The following is an 18,331-nucleotide window of genomic DNA, read 5'->3' as shown; positions in this document are numbered from 1 at the left end:
TGCCTTTGGTCATGATCTTGGGGTCCTGGGATGGAGCCCCACATCAGGCTTCTTGCTAAGTGGGGAGCCTGCTTCTCCCTCTCTTCCCGGCTCATGTTCTCTCTTGCCATCTCTCTCTCTCTCTCTCAGAATAAAACAAAAAACCTGGAGGGATTTCCTTGGAGATATATTTCTTCCCCCCCCGCTCCCGCTTGGAGATATATTTCACTTTATTTTTGTTTAACTATATAGTAACTACTTTTCCCCACAATGTACATGTCTTCTTTTGTTATCAAAGTCATTATAAATGCAGCTATCTTCCAGATACCAGGAAATATTTTTGGTCTCCTCAAAATTTAACATAACATAAATAGGATTAATTATCCTAGTCACACAATATTTTTTCCTCCTTAAAAACCAGTAATAATGGAATAAATAAATTCTCCAAATTAAGATCACAGAAAACAAAAACTTCAAGAGTAAAGGGTTTTGTAAGCTTCACTGCAACATTTGCTTTGTAAAATATGATGGCATATACATGTCAAGAAACAGGCAAACTGTAAAGCACAAACCTTTTTGCAATTAGGTCTAATATTAAAATACTAGGTTCCTCTTTGTGGGAGAATATGGAGACAATGAACTTAAAAAAAAAAAAAAAGGCAGGTTTAGGCACTGTAAGAGTAATTCCACACCGAAAACTAAAAAGCAAAACCTTAACTTCCTCATGAATCTGTCAAAAAGGATGTCCATACAAGTCTTCATTATAATAAGAAAGAGGAAAGGTTAAACAAAAGGAAAATACTAAGAGCAACAAGGTTACATATGCATTAATATATAAGCGGAGAGAGTAACAGGTAGAAATTTGATCTAAGTAACTTAAATACAGCTCTACCTACAGAAAATTGGAAATAAAGGGGAAGGGGTAATAAGAAAGTTGGCCAGAAGTAAAGAGGGAAAAAAAGGAGAGAGGTTGGAAGATGTGTACTGTTGACTCTGAAGATGGAGGAAGGAGCCAAAAGACCAGGAAAGCAGGCAACCTCTAGATGCTAGAAAAGGTAAGGACACAAATCCTCCTAGAGCCTCCAGAAGAAATGTAGCCCTGCTGATACCCTAACTTTTAACCCATTAAGACTAAATCTTTGACTTCTCATCTCCAGAACTATAAAATAATAAATTGATGGGTTTTTTAAATTGAAAGATAGCTGACACATAGTACTAAATTAGATTCGGGTATACAACGTAGCGATTAGACATTTATATACATTATAAAATGATCACCACAATAAGTCCAGTCACCATCTGTCACCACACAAAGTTGTTACAATACTATTGACTATATTCCCTACATTGTACTTTACATCCCATGACAGACATTTTATAACTGGAAGTTTGTACCTCTTAATCCCCTTCACCAATTTTACCCATCCCCCAACCCCACTTCCAATTAACTGGTGGTGTTTGTAAGCCACTAAGTTTGTGGTAATTTGTTAGAGTAGCCATAGGAAACTAATACATGAAATAAGACTGGTATGAATTAGTTTTTGAAATTCAGAAGAAATTGAAAAAACCTTAAATCCACCAAACTATCCACGACTACCTTCTAAGCTGCACCCCTTTCTGACACCAGAAAGACCAGCATCGCTCCTAACATTTAACCCAGTGAAAACTTCACTGGGAAGTGGACCTTCACTGTTTTCACTGTAGTACCATTCCCTGAATGAGCTGGAAAACCAGTCAAATTGCCCGTTAACCTTTCACATCACCCCTCTATCAAAATTCTGCCACAGTAGACTGCATACAGCAGACCTTTACAATTCTGCAGGGAAATTTCACCACTAACGGTGACCTATCCTACCACACATCCCAACTGCAGCCGCTCTCCCAGAGTGTGGGTCTGCAAATGCTCTCATTCCTGTTTGACCTCAAACACATGCAGGGGGTCCTTTGAATGAAAAGCAGATAGCAGGAGAACGGAAGTGGATGACCCCTTTGCTGCAGGCCCTTTATTGCGGTGATGGAACGGCTGAGCCAGGCAGTGCTGATAACAACAACAGCTCATGGGAAGCCGTAACACAACAGGAAGAAAAGGGGAAAAAAAGGAAAAGACATCATGGGAAGATCTGAAAGGAGGTGGCACATGACATCCAATTTTAGTTTCTCTGGCATTGATTACAAATCAGTTACTAGAGAGGCATTTGGAAGCGTTTAAATCCACAAGATTCCTCACTGTTATTACTACAGCTATGCCTACTTTATAAGAAAATTCATCGCAGAGTTGCTTTAAAAACTTTTTAAAAGTCCCTACAATGTTCAAAGTACAGACAGTTCATGCTTCACACGGATTTTCTGACAAGTGATACTTAACCTGTTACAATGGGTTCATGCAAACGAGGAACTGGCTTGGGTGTGTGCATTTATAGTAAACACAGTGCCAGGCACAGCATGGACTGCCTGTGTGATTTATTTTACCATCACCTTTTAACTAAGGACCATACACTCATTAGGATAAGGAAGACTGTTGCAATAACAATCACTGATTTACTAGGCGTCCACCTACTCACTGTAACATGGAAGGCATGTGACATACATTTATGTCACATCCTTCTTTGATAACCGTAATACAGTTTCTCATACACAGCAACTTTCCACATGATCTGGAGATTCTCTAAAACTAACAAGAGTCAGAATTAAATATAATTCAACTTTATTTAGTGGTTTTCTTGTGTGGAAAAATGGATATTCCCCACCATCTTCAGCCTGTCTCAGTTACGTGTGTGCCAGGAAGTAACCACTCAGAGCAATGGTGGAATCAAACCATCACAGGTTTTAAAGAGCTGCTGATTATAAGCTGAACTCATTCTATTCTGAAGGTGTCTCTGGCACTTTCAGGTTCCAAAATCATGTTTCTCTTTATATCCGTAAATGCTAGGATGCAGGAAAAAGGAGAAACATTTCTCTATCCCTCACAGGACTTCCGTGCAGCAAGCACGGAGCATGTAAATTAGAGCTAAAAACTGGTTGCCCACATTCACAGCCAGAGCATAGATTTAAGGACAAAGGTAGAGGAAGATCATAACTATGCAAACCACAGCACTATGTGTAAGTAGAAAGAAAAACAGATCTTGGGGTCTTGGGATGGAGGCTGAGGCAAGATAAATTCCTCGGTATCATGATTCCCAAAGGTCTTATACTCAGGACAACATTTATGACTAGCTCCCGGAGAAAGAGAATCGAAGAACTTGCAATTCCATGGGGAAATTGGCGCCAGAAGACTCTGGCATATTCTGAAAGTGAGGAGGGTGAGTATTAAGCAAGATCCCAATTCACCTGTGGTTTAGTTTCTGAGGGGCTCCATGCAGAGGCAGTGAAGTAGTCTGAGCAGCCTCCCATGGGTGGGGAGAGGTCATTCTCATAAAAGGGACACAGTCAACATTACCTACATAATGTAACACTGACAGATTCCAACATTATTTCAGGGAGTTGAATCAAACCAAACTATAAAGCATTTTTAGGAATAACCCACCAATTAGCTAAGCTTTTAACTAAATCAGATTCAGTTTTCATTGTTTTAAGAATGAAACTGGTCTTATAAAAAGATTCAGCTTAAGAATTAAAAAAAATACTCTGTAAAGAATTGTGATATCAACCTACACATCTATGTCAACCTAAAAGGGGGATCAGGTTTGGTTTTCCTTTCCCTTTCTTCACAAAATTCCTTATTCAGACAGTATTTGTGTGACGTAATACAAAGATTAGAGCCCTAGTCCTCAAAGCACAGGTCCTAGACCAACAGCATCAGCACCACCTGGGAACTTACTAGAAATAAAAATTTGAGATCCCACCCCAGATCTACTTAATCAGAAACTCTGGGGAAGGGGATTAGGAATCTTTATTTTAACATGCCCTCCAGGTAATTCTGATGCACACTAAAGTTTGCCAACAACAGGATTAGACCACAAACTTTTGCAGGGGAGTCAGATAGTGAATCTTTATTAGCTGTGAGACTCAACTGTACCCATCACATTCCTAAACTCTGTCAATGTAGATAGTGTGTTATTAATGGGCCTGACTATATTCCAATAAAACTTGATTTACAAAAAAAGGCAACAGGCTAGCTTTGGCCTACAAGCTCTAGTTTGCTGACCCTTGGGGGGAATGACCTCTTTTATTTGTCCCTCTCCCTCTCCTATCTTGCTCACTTCTTATTTTCATATCTTCCCCATCCTTCTTTTTCTCTTCCTTCATCTTATCTATTCTACTTAATATCCCTTAATATCCCCTTTCCTCTATTTTCCAATCTTTTGTTCTTTCCTTTCTACTGACCACCCCCCTCTTTTGGCTCAATTTCCAATTTTTTTTTTCTCTTTCTTCTGCCATTCCCTTCACCAACTCCCATACCTCTTTACTCACTGGTACAGCCAAGAACGCACATTTCCCCCCAAACCTTCCTTTACTTCTTTCCCTTTTTCACCTGCACAGGAGGATTTTTGCCCCCTTCCATAATAAATTCAGGAGCATGCTGCTCCTTGGCACAATCCAAATGTTTTCTATTTACTGTACTATTAAAGAAAGAAATGTCACAGTCTTTTCAATCACAAAGTTGCTTCCATTTGACATCATTAAGCTGAGGAAGCATTGTGTAGGCTACCTTGGTGACCTTTGTAGATATTATAATAATGACAGATATTGGAGAACTTCCACTGTGTTTCTTTGTGTTTTCTTCAAAGCTGGTCAGAACCCAACCTAGATGGTATTTTGTGTTTCCAGGTAAAAGGAATTTGGTCTTTGCCCCAGTAAAGAAATGAATGATGCACCTTGGAAGGAAATTCTGACTTTTTAAAAATAGGAAGTTATTCATTTGGGGTGTTATAGTTTTCTTAACTTTTTAGATAAAGGGTCACCTTAGCAGAATATGTTATCAGGCCTTCTGATCAATTAAATGGTAAGTCTCCTCATGAAACATCGCGAGAATTTCTCATGATGACAAGAGTACAAAACAAGACAAGTGTATCTAGAAAATCACCTATAAACAAATAACCAGATAAGAATAAAGAAAATATGAGAAGGGAAATGAATCTCAGAAGGATATTTGTAATAATCTATTAAAGTAAGTCTTTTTATTCTTCTTACAGTTTTTCAGCAAATTTCATTCTCAATAACATCTTTAAAGACATAATTAAGAATATAAATGACATAAACCTAGCCTTTTAAATTATTACATGAAGTTATATCAGGAACCCATAGGACTGTCCTTGTTCTTCACAGGCCCTTTCCATTTGGAGGAGAGAACTGATCCCTGAGGGAGGTGTCCTGTTTCTTCACTCATCACCAGTGAACTCAAATACATTAGCGCTTCCTGATTCTAATCCCTCTGAATGTTGCTTTTCTTTCTTTCCTCCTTTCTTCTTTTTTTTTTAAATCTTTGCAGCCCAGAGAGACTTTAGCCTAGGGTTGAATGCTGATATGACTTCGAATCTTCAGGTAAAGTCACGAGCTCAATAAAATTGCACTTCTTGAGAGACTAGATAAAGAATAAGCTACTCGAACAATGAAAAATCCTTACATAGTTCTTAACACAATGCTTGGCACAGTGCCAGCAATTATTAACTATATGAATGAATGAATGAATGAATGAACAAACCCCTGAAGGTCACAGGAAGACTGCATGATTTAGGATTTTAACATAATATCCACCTTTATCTTTATTATTTATAGCAAATTTTATCCCATATTACCATAAGTTCAATAGCTAACAATAACAGTAAGTTCAATTGACAGTAAGTACAATGGGCAATACTGCATTATATTTATGTGCCTGTAAGAATGGATAAATCAATACTGATAAAACCAGTAATACTTATTATAGGCCATTTAGGTCTCAGCTTCTTTGAAAATATAGTGAGTACACACTGACATCGATAATATCAACCACAGAAAATACTGTCCACAGAGAGAATCCCTCCATCACCTTTCTGTTCAGTGAATATTTACCAAACAGACACTGTGTATCTGGCCCTGAGGAAGGTGCTAAGTAAGGGTCATCCTTCAATTTTTTTTTAAATAAGAAATATTTCATTTAAACATTAAAAAATGTATTTCTAGGTTATGTGTGTGTGAGAGAGAGAGAAAGACACAGAGAGAGACCACCTACTTTCAAAGCTAATTACACTTTCATTATATAAGATGCATATAGAAGTAATTTGTTTTCCTAAATTGTCAGAAATATTATGTACACAAGTAGTGTATGTTTGAAAATAAATGGCAAAACATTGGTAAGAAAAAAAAAATGTCCTGTTTTTTTGAAGAACTAAACAATGACCATTTCATACAAGCCCTAAGACCGTCCTATAGGACAGGCAGGGCAATGGTGATGCCCATTTTGTAGACAACCTCAGAGAGATCAAGCAACTTGCTCAAAGTCACATGAAAAGTTAAGTGTCACAGACGGATCCAGAACTACATGATACACAACAATAATGAAAACATTCTGTTCAGCTACATTTTCGTATATCGTGGAGTGAGCAGACTAAGAATTTGAAAAACAGGTACCATTCTGGTTTTGATGCTGATTCACTAAATCATCAGGGGTCAATTAACCTCCCCATGTCTCTATTTCCACATCTACCAAAGGGAGGATAATGGGCCTTGCCACCTCACAGAGCACAAGGAAGATGAATCAGCTAACTTGTGTAAGGCACTGGGAAGACTGGAGAGGGAAGGCCGCGTGGAATCCGGAGTTCCCACTGCTCATCTGACTGCTGTTGCATCATGTATGTCATTTACCACGCAGTGAGCAGGGCTGTGCTGCTCCACCTGGGCTCCCATCCCTGTGCCTTGAACCAATGACTGGTTAGGAGTATTGTTAGGAGTGTTTCTCTCCCTAGTAATTCATACTATGTACCTGTACCACCTGCTACAGTGCTTCAATTACTGCATGCCCAGTGGGTGTGGCACCACGATACATTCTTCCTAATTCTCCCCAGGCAAGTCTTGCTCCATCATCAGGTGCTTTTCCCAGGTCAAGTCTTTTGGCAAAAAAGTAGACTGTTCTGGCAGTGAGAGCTGCGGCAAGATGCTTAGTCCTATAAGCAGTGGCTAAGAAGGCCCTATACTCAAAGGGCTGGTGTCTCTCTGTGCTGCAGAGACCCAAAACAGACCCTGGGTCATCTAAGATGGTGTCTCACGTACTGGAATCTTTCCCACATTCCTCAGACTTGGCTCCAAGTACAGTAACCGACAGGTTTTTAAATGGAAGTTTCCTGGGGAAGATAATTTGGGGACTCTGGCTACAAAATTGCAGGTGCTGGGGCGCCTGGGTGGCTCAGTGGGTTAAAGCCTCTGCCTTTGGTTCAGGTCATGATCCCAGGGTCCTGGGATCGAGCCCCGCATCGGGCTCTCTGCTCAGTGGGGAGCCTGTATCCCCCCTTCTCTCTGCCTGCCTCTCTGCCTGCTTGTAATCTCTGTCAAATAAATAAATAAAATCTTTTAAAAAAATTCAAAATTGTAGGTGCTACAGGAGGTGCGAAAAGATTCTTGCCCTTCTGATACATTTGGCTTATTACTATCATTATTTTTTAGGATAAAGGGATGAGGCAGTTTAGACTCAGGACCTTGCTATCTCTTCAGATGTTGCCTCTTTGATCCTGAAGTGCACACTTGAGCTGATCGTCAGCCCAAAGGGTTCCATAACCCATCTTCCTTAGTTTCCAGAAGAGATGTGCCTCCTTCCTTTCTGAAGATTAAGGGGACCCTGTTGGGCGATGGGTTCCAAAGATCATGGCTTGATTTATTTAAATTGTAAACAAAATGATGTGATTCAGGGCTAGGAGACATAAATATAATACACATATGCCAGATAATAAACTCCCACATGGAGTGAATCTGGAGTTTAAAAAGACTCACTAATACTATTAAGGACATTTGCCCTTGGCGAGGAATCTCGAGTTCTATGGCTCCTTAGGCGAGTGGGGTCCAACTGTCTTCTCAGGACTAACAGTAACCAACTGAAGCTTGTCTTTCGGTAACAAAGATTCACAATTGCATTTTTAAAAATCTTCCTTGCCATGGCCATCTGCAAACAGAATCTTGGCAACTGTTTTATTTCCTTCCAAATCTGACGTTCAAAGAAAAACGAACCCTAGATTCTTCTTCCATTGTAGAACATTCCTCCTATAAAACTTAGTCTCTTAATTCTGCCTAGATACAGCTAACCAGGAAAGTGCCCCACAGCCGTTGGGCAGGGCTGACCCGAAGCTGGATCCACACTGGTGTCTGGCTGGGCTGACTGCTAACACTGAGAGCCACTGCGCTGCACCCCATCAGCCACAGACTCCCCTGAAAACTGCCCCATTCCACAGGTCCAGGGACATCTGTTAGCACGGAGTAAAGGGTGGAGGTACTTCCCCCCATGCCACCACATTCCTCTGGAGTTGTCAGGGAAGTGCTGCGCTAATTATCACCCACAGGGATAATGCTCAGCTGTCTAGAGAGTGAACTCACAAAACCTGCAGGGGTGGGGGCGACGAACTGAAGGACTGATTCTTCTCCCACCACAGCCGGTGGTCTCCAGTGTGATGTTGTGGCTGGGGGAGCAGGGGGTGGGGCAGCATAAGCATTTCCATAAACCAGGCTCTGGGGCCAAATGAGTTTAGGAAACTAAGCTCTATCTTCTGTTCTGGGAAAGCCAGAATACATTTGCATATTAAAGATTCTGAGAAGTTTTTCAGTAAAAAAACCTGAATACCTTTAGTTAATTCCACATTTCCACAAATGTGAGTACAGAATATTAATTCTCTTTTTTATTTCTTTTTCTTCCTGTTTTTATTTATGATTCCTGGGAATGAATATTCCATGGGGCACACTTTGGAAAACAGTGCCTTTACCTATGATCTCACATATTCCCAACTGAAAAGGAATCTGGAACTGGAAAATTTTTTTTGCCCCCAGGAAGGAACTTTTAACATAAAGAAACATCTTGGCTTTCAGTCCTGATGTACTAGAACTTACTTGTAAACTGCCAGCCACCTCCCACCTCACTAACTTGGCTTAAATACAGTAAGTAATTCAACAAGCACCTTACTGTTAACCTGTGAAAATCCATTAAAACCAGGCATCCCGGGACGCCTGGGTGGCTCAGTGGGTTAAAGCCTCTGCCTTCGGCTCAGGTCATGATCTCAGGGTCCTGAGATCGAGCCCCGCATCGGGCTCTCTGCTCAGTGGAGAGCCTGCTTCACCTCCTCTCTCTCTGCCTGCCTCTCTGCCTACTTGTGATCTCTGTCTGTCATAAATAAATTAAAAAATCTTTAAAAAAAAAAAAAGGGCATCACTATTTGTAGAAGTCCTTCAGCAAAACTTGTCTAAGACATTGCTTGGGGAAGGGAATTTCATTCCAGAAGGATTTGGGAAGCTTATAAAAGTACACACCCTATAATGGGAAAAAATAAGGTAATGAAGAAATCAGAATGAGAGCAAACAAGTATAGGAAAGAATAAAGCCAATACAATAATAAGTGCCAAAGGTATGTATGTTATTAAAAGCTGGCTACAAATCTGAATCTGGGTGTCCTAAGGAACTACAGAAACAATCATCTAGCGTGGCCCCAGATAAAACAGAATTAAATAAATGTATTAGGGGAGGTACAGCTTTTCTCATACTGAGAGAAATCATACCTTTTAGGCACCAAAAACTTCAATGGGTCTTAGTGTATTTGCTTCCACCCAGAAAAGGAGCACCATCGAAAGTGACTCACCATCCTAGTGGCCCACTGCTAATGGGTCCTGTCCCGAAGTTGTTTGGGAGTTTGCCAGAAAAATGTCTCCTTCAACTTGTTTCCCAAGTATTTGTCTTTCTGGTGTCTGGACTAAGTTATGAGTCATTGTCAGGAGCTACATATTGGCAGAAATTTTAGGTATTACTCTCGTGAGTGAAGCAGGAGGCAAGAGCAAGAGTTAAAAAAGCATTCTTCTAATCCTAGCTTTGCAAATGATTTATGATGCCACCACGACCCTCTACCTTGAGTCATTTCCTCACTTATGCAGGAAACATAAATCTGGACTACCCATCCATCACAACTATTACAAGTGGAAGAATCTCTGTAAAAGGAGATTAGCCATGCTGAAGTATTAAACACTTAACATAAGATGAAAATTATGTTTGGAAATTAAAATATGATCTCAGTAACCCATTAAGAGTAATGATATGGAGAAAAGAATTTTAGTAATTACCCCTATAAAGGTATGTTACTAACAATGATTTTTTTCATTCACAAATCTGACTCAGTTATCACAAAGAATTATACGTGTTATAGTGTAAAAATAAAAGCCAGTGAAGTACATTCCCAGGATCATTGCGGAGAAAAAAGGAAAGTCCCATAAACACAGAAGCTGAGTAATGTCTCTAATTCAACAGATGGTCTATTCACTTGGGAAGAAAAGGGTCTGGTTTGGGATCCTATCACTTCTCAACAGCTTGTGTAATATTTATGTCTTTGGTATTCATATTCTGTCTATTTGCAAATGATACGTGTGACAACCTGCCAGTGGAAAATGTATGTCACAACCTTTTCTTTCAAGCAGCACTGCTGACAGGTAGCAACCTCATCTCTCGTCAGCCTTGACTTTCTCCGAAACCAAAGATTCTCTTACCAAGACCTCTGCCAATCATAAAGAGAAAATCTAAGTGACCTGTGGCTTATTTGGAACCACAACATATTACTGGCCTGTTCTCTCCTTCTATGTAGAATCACTTTCCATCAAATCATTTTTCATCATTAGGAAAAAAGAAAAAAAGCAGAGAAAAATCCCCATGGGGCATTTTCCTAAGTTACAGAGAAAAAAAATGCTAACATGGCAATTAGTATTTTCTTTTTTTTTTCCTAAGAAAAAAGTTTCTTTTTTTCAAAAAAGGAAGTAATGCAGAAAAATACAAATAGAAAACTTCAAGATTCCATTTGTCTATCAGATTGGCAAAAGTTTAAAAAGTCTGACAACACCAAGTGTTGGTGAGGATATACAGCAGTGGGGAATTCTCATTTCATGGTGAGGGGAAAAAAAATTAGTAAAGTCACCATGGAATGCATTTGACCACACTGAACAAACTCTAAATGCGCGGAGCTGTAGGTATATACCCTGGAGACATGTGCACACGTGCACCAAGAGACATATTTAAAACATCCATCACGATACTACGGGAAATAATTGAAAAAGTAACCTAGGTGCTCATCAAAAGACCACAGATAAATAGATCATGATATATCTATGTATGGAATACATGTCAAAATGAATTCACTAAAGCTGCACAAATCAATGGAGATAAACATACAAAATGCCGTCCTGAGCAATAACACAGTGTTCAATCTAAAAAGCATGGTGCAAAAGGATGCTAGGTTGGGGTGCCATTGCTATAAAGTTTAAAAAACCTGTGGTCAAAAGGTACAAACTTCCAGTTGTAAGATAAGTAAGTCCTAGGCACTTAATACATACGGTGACGATGGTTAACAATACTGTGTTATATATCTGAAAGTTGCTAAGTGAGTGGATCTTAAAAGTTCTCAACTCAGTGATAGGCAATAAGGAGGGCATGTGATGTGATGAGCACTGGGTGTTATACACAACTAATGAATCACTGAACATTACTTCAAAAACTAATGATGTACTACTATACGCTGGCTAATTGAATTTAAGTAAAAAAAAGTTCTCAGCATGAGAAAAAATTGGCAAGCAGGTGAAGTAATGGATGTTAACTAAATTACTGTGATCATTTCACAATATATACACATATCAAATCATTATGTTGTACATCTGAAACTAATATGCTATCTGTCCACTATATTTCAGTAAAGCTGGGAAAATACTTTACAGTTATACTAGGAGACATATAAAATAAAAGGAGAAGAAGAGTAAAAACCACTTGATATACTACATAGCAACGAAATTATCAAAGACACTCTTTGGCAAAGAATCACAGAATTATCCCCGGTTCTTCACAGCACCCATTTCAGAACAAAGATCTGCTTCCTAGGACCCTCCCCAGTTGTCACCCAGAGTCCAACTCCTATAATAGGTTCCTTCCAGCACTCTCTAGCTGAGACACTCTACTGTTCCCTCATGGTGAGCACTTCTCCCTAGCTGCCAAGGAGAAATAAACACAACTCATCCAACAACAACAAAGTTAAATTAAAACCCAGAGGGGCGCCTGGGTGGCTCAGTGGGTTAAGCCTCTGCCTTCAGCTCGGGTCATGATCCCAGGGTCCTGGGATCGAGCCCCGCATCAGGCTCTCAGCTCTGAGGAGAGCCTGCTTCCTCCTCTCTCTCTCTCTCTGCCTGCCTCTCTGCGTACTTGTGAGCTCCGTCTGTCAAAAAATAAATAAAATCTTTAAAAAAAAATTAAAACCCAGAAATCACAGAATTCTTTATAAAACCTGCAAAGTAGTATTATGTAATGTAGTCAGGTATATAAGTATATAGTAAAAAATATTAAACAAGCATGGAAACGCTATACACCAAATAAAATGATAATGACATCCTTCAGAAAGGGAGGGAGGGATGCAGGCAGACAGGAGGGAAATTAATCTGAGTGGTTTACACAGGGGCTTCAATGGTATCTTCATGTTTCATTTCTTTTAAACAAATGATTCTGAAAGAAACACGGCTAAAAATGTTAGGGTTTGGTAAAGTTAGGTAGTGGATATATGAATGTTTGTGCTGCTTTTATGACCGCCGATGTATTTCAAATAGCACACACTTTTCTTTTTAAAGGTGATACAGATCTTCCTCTACTTATGATGGCATTACATCCTGATAAGCCCATCCTAAGTTGAAAACACCGGGGCGCCTGGGTGGCTCAGTCAGTTAAGCATCTGTCTCTGCTCATGTCATGATTCCAGGGTCCTGGGATTGAGCCCCACACCAGGCTCCCTGCTCAATGTAAAGTCTGCTTCTCACTCTCCCTCTATGCTGTCTCTCTCTCTCAAATAAACAAAACCTTAAAAAAAAAAAAAGCAAAAGCCATAATAAAAAATGCATTTAACACAGCTAGCCTACTGAATGTCTAGCCTAGGATGGCCCACATTTAACGTGCTCAGAGCACTTACATTTAGCCTAGAGTTGGACAAAATCATCGAACACACATCTTTTATAATAAAGTATCGACTATCTTGTGTAATTTATTGAATACTGTGCTGAAGAATGGTTGTATGGATACAGAACAGTTGTTAAGTGCATTAGTCATTTATCCTCATGATGCGTGGCTAACTGGGAGCTGCATCTGGCTGCAGGTGCCCAGCATCATGAGAGAGGATCCGAAGGCATATTGCTAGCCCAGGAAAAAGATCACAATTTAAAATTCCAAGTATGGTTTCTACGGAATGCATACTGCTTTCACACCACAGTAAAAGTAAAAAATTGCAAGCTGAATGATCGTAAGTCGGGAACCATCTGTATACTGGAATTACATTAAATTTTGGAAGTTTTTCTTACTGAAGTACAGGGGTACCTGGGTAACTCAGTCGTTAAGCATCTGCCTTCAGCTCAGGTCACAATCCCAGGGTCCTGGGATTGAGCCCTGCATCGAGCTCCCTGCTCTGAGGGAGGCCTGGTTCTCCCTCTCCCACTCCCCCTGCTTATGTTACCTCTCTCGCTGTGTCTCTCTCTGTCAAATAAATAAATAAAATCTTCTTAAAAAGAATTATTTAAAAACTTACTGAAATGTCAGAGAATGTTCATTATAATGCAATCTAACCTACAAGCCAGTTCAAGAAGAGCTTTATAACAAAGCTCTCTGGGTTGGTAAGTTCCATCTACTTTTTGCATATGTTGGGACTAATTCATTAACCTTTTTTTTTTTTTAATCCACTGTCCTCCTTGCCCTGTTTATTACGATACTAGCTGGGAGTCTCTCTTCCTGAGAGGCCTGGCTAATTCAGAACTCATTACATGCACGACTCCAAACTGTTCATTATATATTACCTCCATCCTCTCTCCACTGAGCATCACTGCTATTGTGTTTACCCCATTACTGAGCTTAATTAAGTCCTTCAAGAGTTTCTCGTAATCCTCTAGACTTGTTGTTGGCAAATATGTACCATTTATTTGCATTGCTTCTGAATCATTAATAAATATGTTTTAAAATTATTTCTAGGCTTCTAAAAGTCATCACACTGTTCAAACTGTCATGCTCTCACTTTACATATTTGCATACCTCAACTGGTTTTCGGAATTATTTGGGATCTAACCTTTTATCTACTATGAACTTGTTCCCCAACTTATTTAAAGGGGCCTTCGTTCAGAGCCCTGTGGGAAGATCACAACAAAATGCCAACCACTGGCTTATCTAACTGCAAATACTCAGTTAATTATTTCAAGGTGTTTCAGCAGGTTAAAAAGACATAAGTGAATTTATTAAAACTGCACTGAATGAACGGCCTAGGCAGGGTTTTGGGGGGGGGGGGGGGTTTCTTTTCTGCTCAAGGGAAAATTTGTCCACACCTAATGTGAATTCCCAGGATCTCCTTTCTCACATTAAAAAAACAAAAAACAAGAAACAGGTTAGCCATTAGCCAGCTGGCAGCCCTTTAAAGATATTCTCCCAATTAATGGTAAATGATACAGCTTTTCTAGTGGGTCAGTTTCATTATGCAGTTTCTTCAGATTTTCAAAAATGATAACCAAGGGAAGCAGTACCATTTCATTCCCCCAGGCCTCTACACCTTTCTTTGCCACACTCAGGTCAGTGGTCTCCATCCTTCTATGGATGAGAGTAACACAAGATCATGGGCACTGTGTCTATAGCCTCTCTCCCTTCCTGATTATCTGTTTGAGAGAATCTTGATCTTAAGAGACCGCTCTGACTTTACCACATGCTATCAGAGAATTCTCGTTATTTGTTTGAGTTGTGAGCAATGTTGCCTTCAGATCTCCTCTTAATTTTAAAAGTCTTAGTTTATGCAGCCCTGCTGATACATTTGCTCTTTGCTATCCTTTCTTGGGTAGATATTATCCTAGTATGTGTATGTACATGAGCAACACAGCATCATTACTCATTCAATTCGATGCACGAATGGCCACTGAATACCTTTTACCGACATAACGTGGAAATGCTGTTGGTGGACAAGAGAACTGTAACTATCTTCACTCTTAGACTGATGAGGGACAGGAGAAAACCTGAGTTCACCATGTTAGCAGAACAAACCCCAGCCACCCTATCTTGATTTTAGGGTCAATTATATGTAATTGACACCCCAGGCACCCCACCCCCTCTTCCTATTTTGGAACTGCCCTTCCAGGATTAGACTTCTCTGGGCTAACAATGAAATTAAATCCTTCCCATACATCTAATAATTAAAATACACTGGAGCATGAATCATGAACGAGGTGAATAGCTTAGTATACATGTATTTTTTTTCTTCCTTCTTGTCCCTTTTTATGCATATTTAGTGGACTATGTAGCAGCCTCTTTCGTATCTGAGGCAAGCAGATGCTTTTACTCGCTCAGCTTAATGATGTGGAGAAAAACAGAAGGATGCAAAAAGTCTCCAAGCGCTTCATCTTCAGAGATAATAGATACTGAAATTGCATTCCTCACACCATCCCCTTCTTCCCAGTTCAATACCCGGAAATGGTGAAGTAAGTATAAAGCTGTGCTGTAAGACACAAGAAAACCCTTCTGTAGACACTGGTGATTTCCTTTTAGAAAAACGTGAGCAACTACACGAAGCTAAAGGATTAAAACTTAGAAGTCACAACACTTTCTTCCTGGCTTTGACACAATACACTGTAAATGAGGGGTCTTATTAGCTATTCAGTATCAAGCCATCAGGGCCAATCCTGGAGGATATCCAGTAAATAACAGAAATGAAACACAGAAGTATCTGAAAAGTTCAAGCCAATTTCCAATTTTCAAATATCAAAATTGATATGACTTCACTACGAGCTTACTATGCTCAAAGGGACAGTGGAGTCAGGGTAAATTCCATTAATCTCTTCCAATTCAATTTTATCTTTTCCTGATCACTGTCCCTCTTGTTTTGTATCATTCAAGTCAACAAAATGAATTGCCCGCTTTTGCTCACTTGCTACTAGACATGCACCGATTTCCCCCAAAGCACCAGACTCTTTTTAATTATTCCTTTTGGCAACACTGAACAGCTCTTATTCTGTGTTACTTAATAAAATGTTTAGAAAATAGTTAACAGAAACTTTAAATCCCAGGCCAGTAACTCTCAATATTTAAAGAGGCTGATGAAATCAGGTGCAATATACCCAGTTGGAAAGAAATTAAAGTTAGACCTAACAACAGGACTGATGTCAAAATACTGGTTGGGGCTGGATGCCCCAAAGGATAAATGGATAACTAGATGACTGTAATTTATGGTATTCCTAATAATTATTCCTTTATGTGACACATATATATCATTTGTAATTCTTACAACATCTCTGCAAAGTGATTTTCTTTTCTGTTATGTATAGTAATTCAGAGTAACCTGCCTGTATTTGGAAGGCCTGTTTTGCATCTTCAGTCCCACATCATTTTTCTTGCTCATTGATAGGGAAATGAGGTCTATTATTAATGCTAGTGTAGTTTCCTAAAATTCTTTAAAAAATATAAAGCGGATACTCTCTCCTCAAGATGCAGCTAAAAGAGTCAGAAATTTACAATGATTTATCATAGAATGAAAACATTCCTGATTAAGTTTCAAAATGCTTTAAAAATAGGTATCTAAAAATCCAAGAAACAACTGCCCAAAGAGATTTAAAAAAGAAAACCTACTTAAAAAAAAAAAAAAATCTGGGGCGCCTGGATGGCTCAGTGGGTTAAGCCTCTGCCTTCCGCTCCGGTCATGATCCCAGGGTCCTGGGATCGAGCCCCACATCAGGCTCCCTGCTCAGCTGGAAGCCTGCTTCTCCTTCTCCCACTCCCCCTGCTGTGCCCTCTCTCTCACTGTGTTTCTTTCTGTCAAATAAATAAATAAAATCTTTTTTTAAAAATCGTATTTATTTACTTGAGAGAGAGAGAGAGCATGAACAGGGAAGAAAGGGATAAGCAGGCTTCCCATGAACAGGGAGCCTTACTGCGGGCTTGATCCTAGGACCTGGGGATCAGGATCTGAGCAGAAGGCAGATGCTTAACGAACTGAGCCACCCACGTACCCTGAGAAAAGTTACTTATTTATACCTTATCCATTAGAAAAGAAAGACAGGGCAGGAATGAATGATACACTGGAAGCAGCCCAGTCAGTGGCCACAAGTAACAATCATTCCTTCTCAAGTCCAATGGGATTCTTTGTTGGGAAGTTAAGATCGTATCTTAAGTGCCAAAATTCACTCAATGCTCCATTTTCCCACTTACTGTAGTAACTGGGATTTCGTACTGACAGTACTAGAATCACAAGGTAACTCTTTGAAGGAGGTGTAAGTTAAGCCTCTTTCCTTTCCTTTCAGAACTGTATTATTGTCAATCTTTTCTTGACTAATACTAGGATGTTCCCCCATTAATTGGTTGAAAATTAAGAATTAGTTGATCAAAGTTAAGAATCATTTGGTTTATTATTAATTTGGTTTTATGGTGCCACGTTCTGGCCAAGAAAAGGAACATACCAATTACCTTGTCAAATTTGATATTGTGCATATTTATATTTAAAACCTCCAGTTAAAATTCATCTTGATTGGCTCTTTAGTCTATCTACCTTCACTTCTTGACAAAACAAACTAGCAAAACTGAGAGGATTTACATTTAGTTTCCCCCTAAATAATGGTGAATTACTTTTAAACACTGGGATGCTCTGATACACACTACTTATTTTATAATGCATCAGAGATAATAATTAACATTGTACATTTAAGTGTATTATATATATGTTTTGTATAGTATATGTTTTATATATATTTGTATACTTGCACACATACACACACACACACACACTCACACACACTACACATCTTTAGGAGAGCCCAAGAGAATGCAAAAGGGGAAATTGAGGCAGGGAAAAAAGGGGTGTCCAGGAAGAAGAGATTCAGAATGGAGTTCTGTTCCACCATGAGATAAATAAGAGGATCTTGCAATATTTCCAAAGCAAATTCAATCTTAACAAGGTGCTGGATATTTTTTGTTTCTAAGCTATTGGAACTGTCCTCACTGAGGGTGCTACACAGTTAGGTAGACCTCGGATGAGAGGACACGAGTGCCCAGGTAAAGACGTGGAATACCACCATAATGTGCTAATGCCCTCTTTTCTGAGCAGACTTCCCATCTTCAGGATGAAGTCCAAACCTTAGCGCTGGGTAGGACTCCTCCCAGCCCCCATGCTCACTCACTTCCAACAACAGGATGTCTCCCCCACCCACTAAAATGAATCATT

At 39.5% G+C, this 18,331-nt stretch overlaps 1 protein-coding gene across 1 annotated transcript in view; it reads right to left on the bottom strand.

Annotated features, from left to right (window-relative positions):
* ABCA12 (ATP binding cassette subfamily A member 12) overlaps positions 1 to 18,331 on the bottom strand; it is a 169,507-nt gene that overhangs the window by 115,953 nt on the left and 35,223 nt on the right. The gene's annotated exons all lie outside the window — the stretch shown is intronic.

This window comes from Martes martes (genome assembly GCF_963455335.1).
Source record: "Martes martes genome assembly, chromosome: 3".
Classification (NCBI taxonomy): domain Eukaryota; kingdom Metazoa; phylum Chordata; class Mammalia; order Carnivora; family Mustelidae; genus Martes; species Martes martes.
The sequence above is the reverse complement of the archived record's forward strand: the minus strand, read 5'-3'. Positions and strand labels throughout refer to the sequence as shown.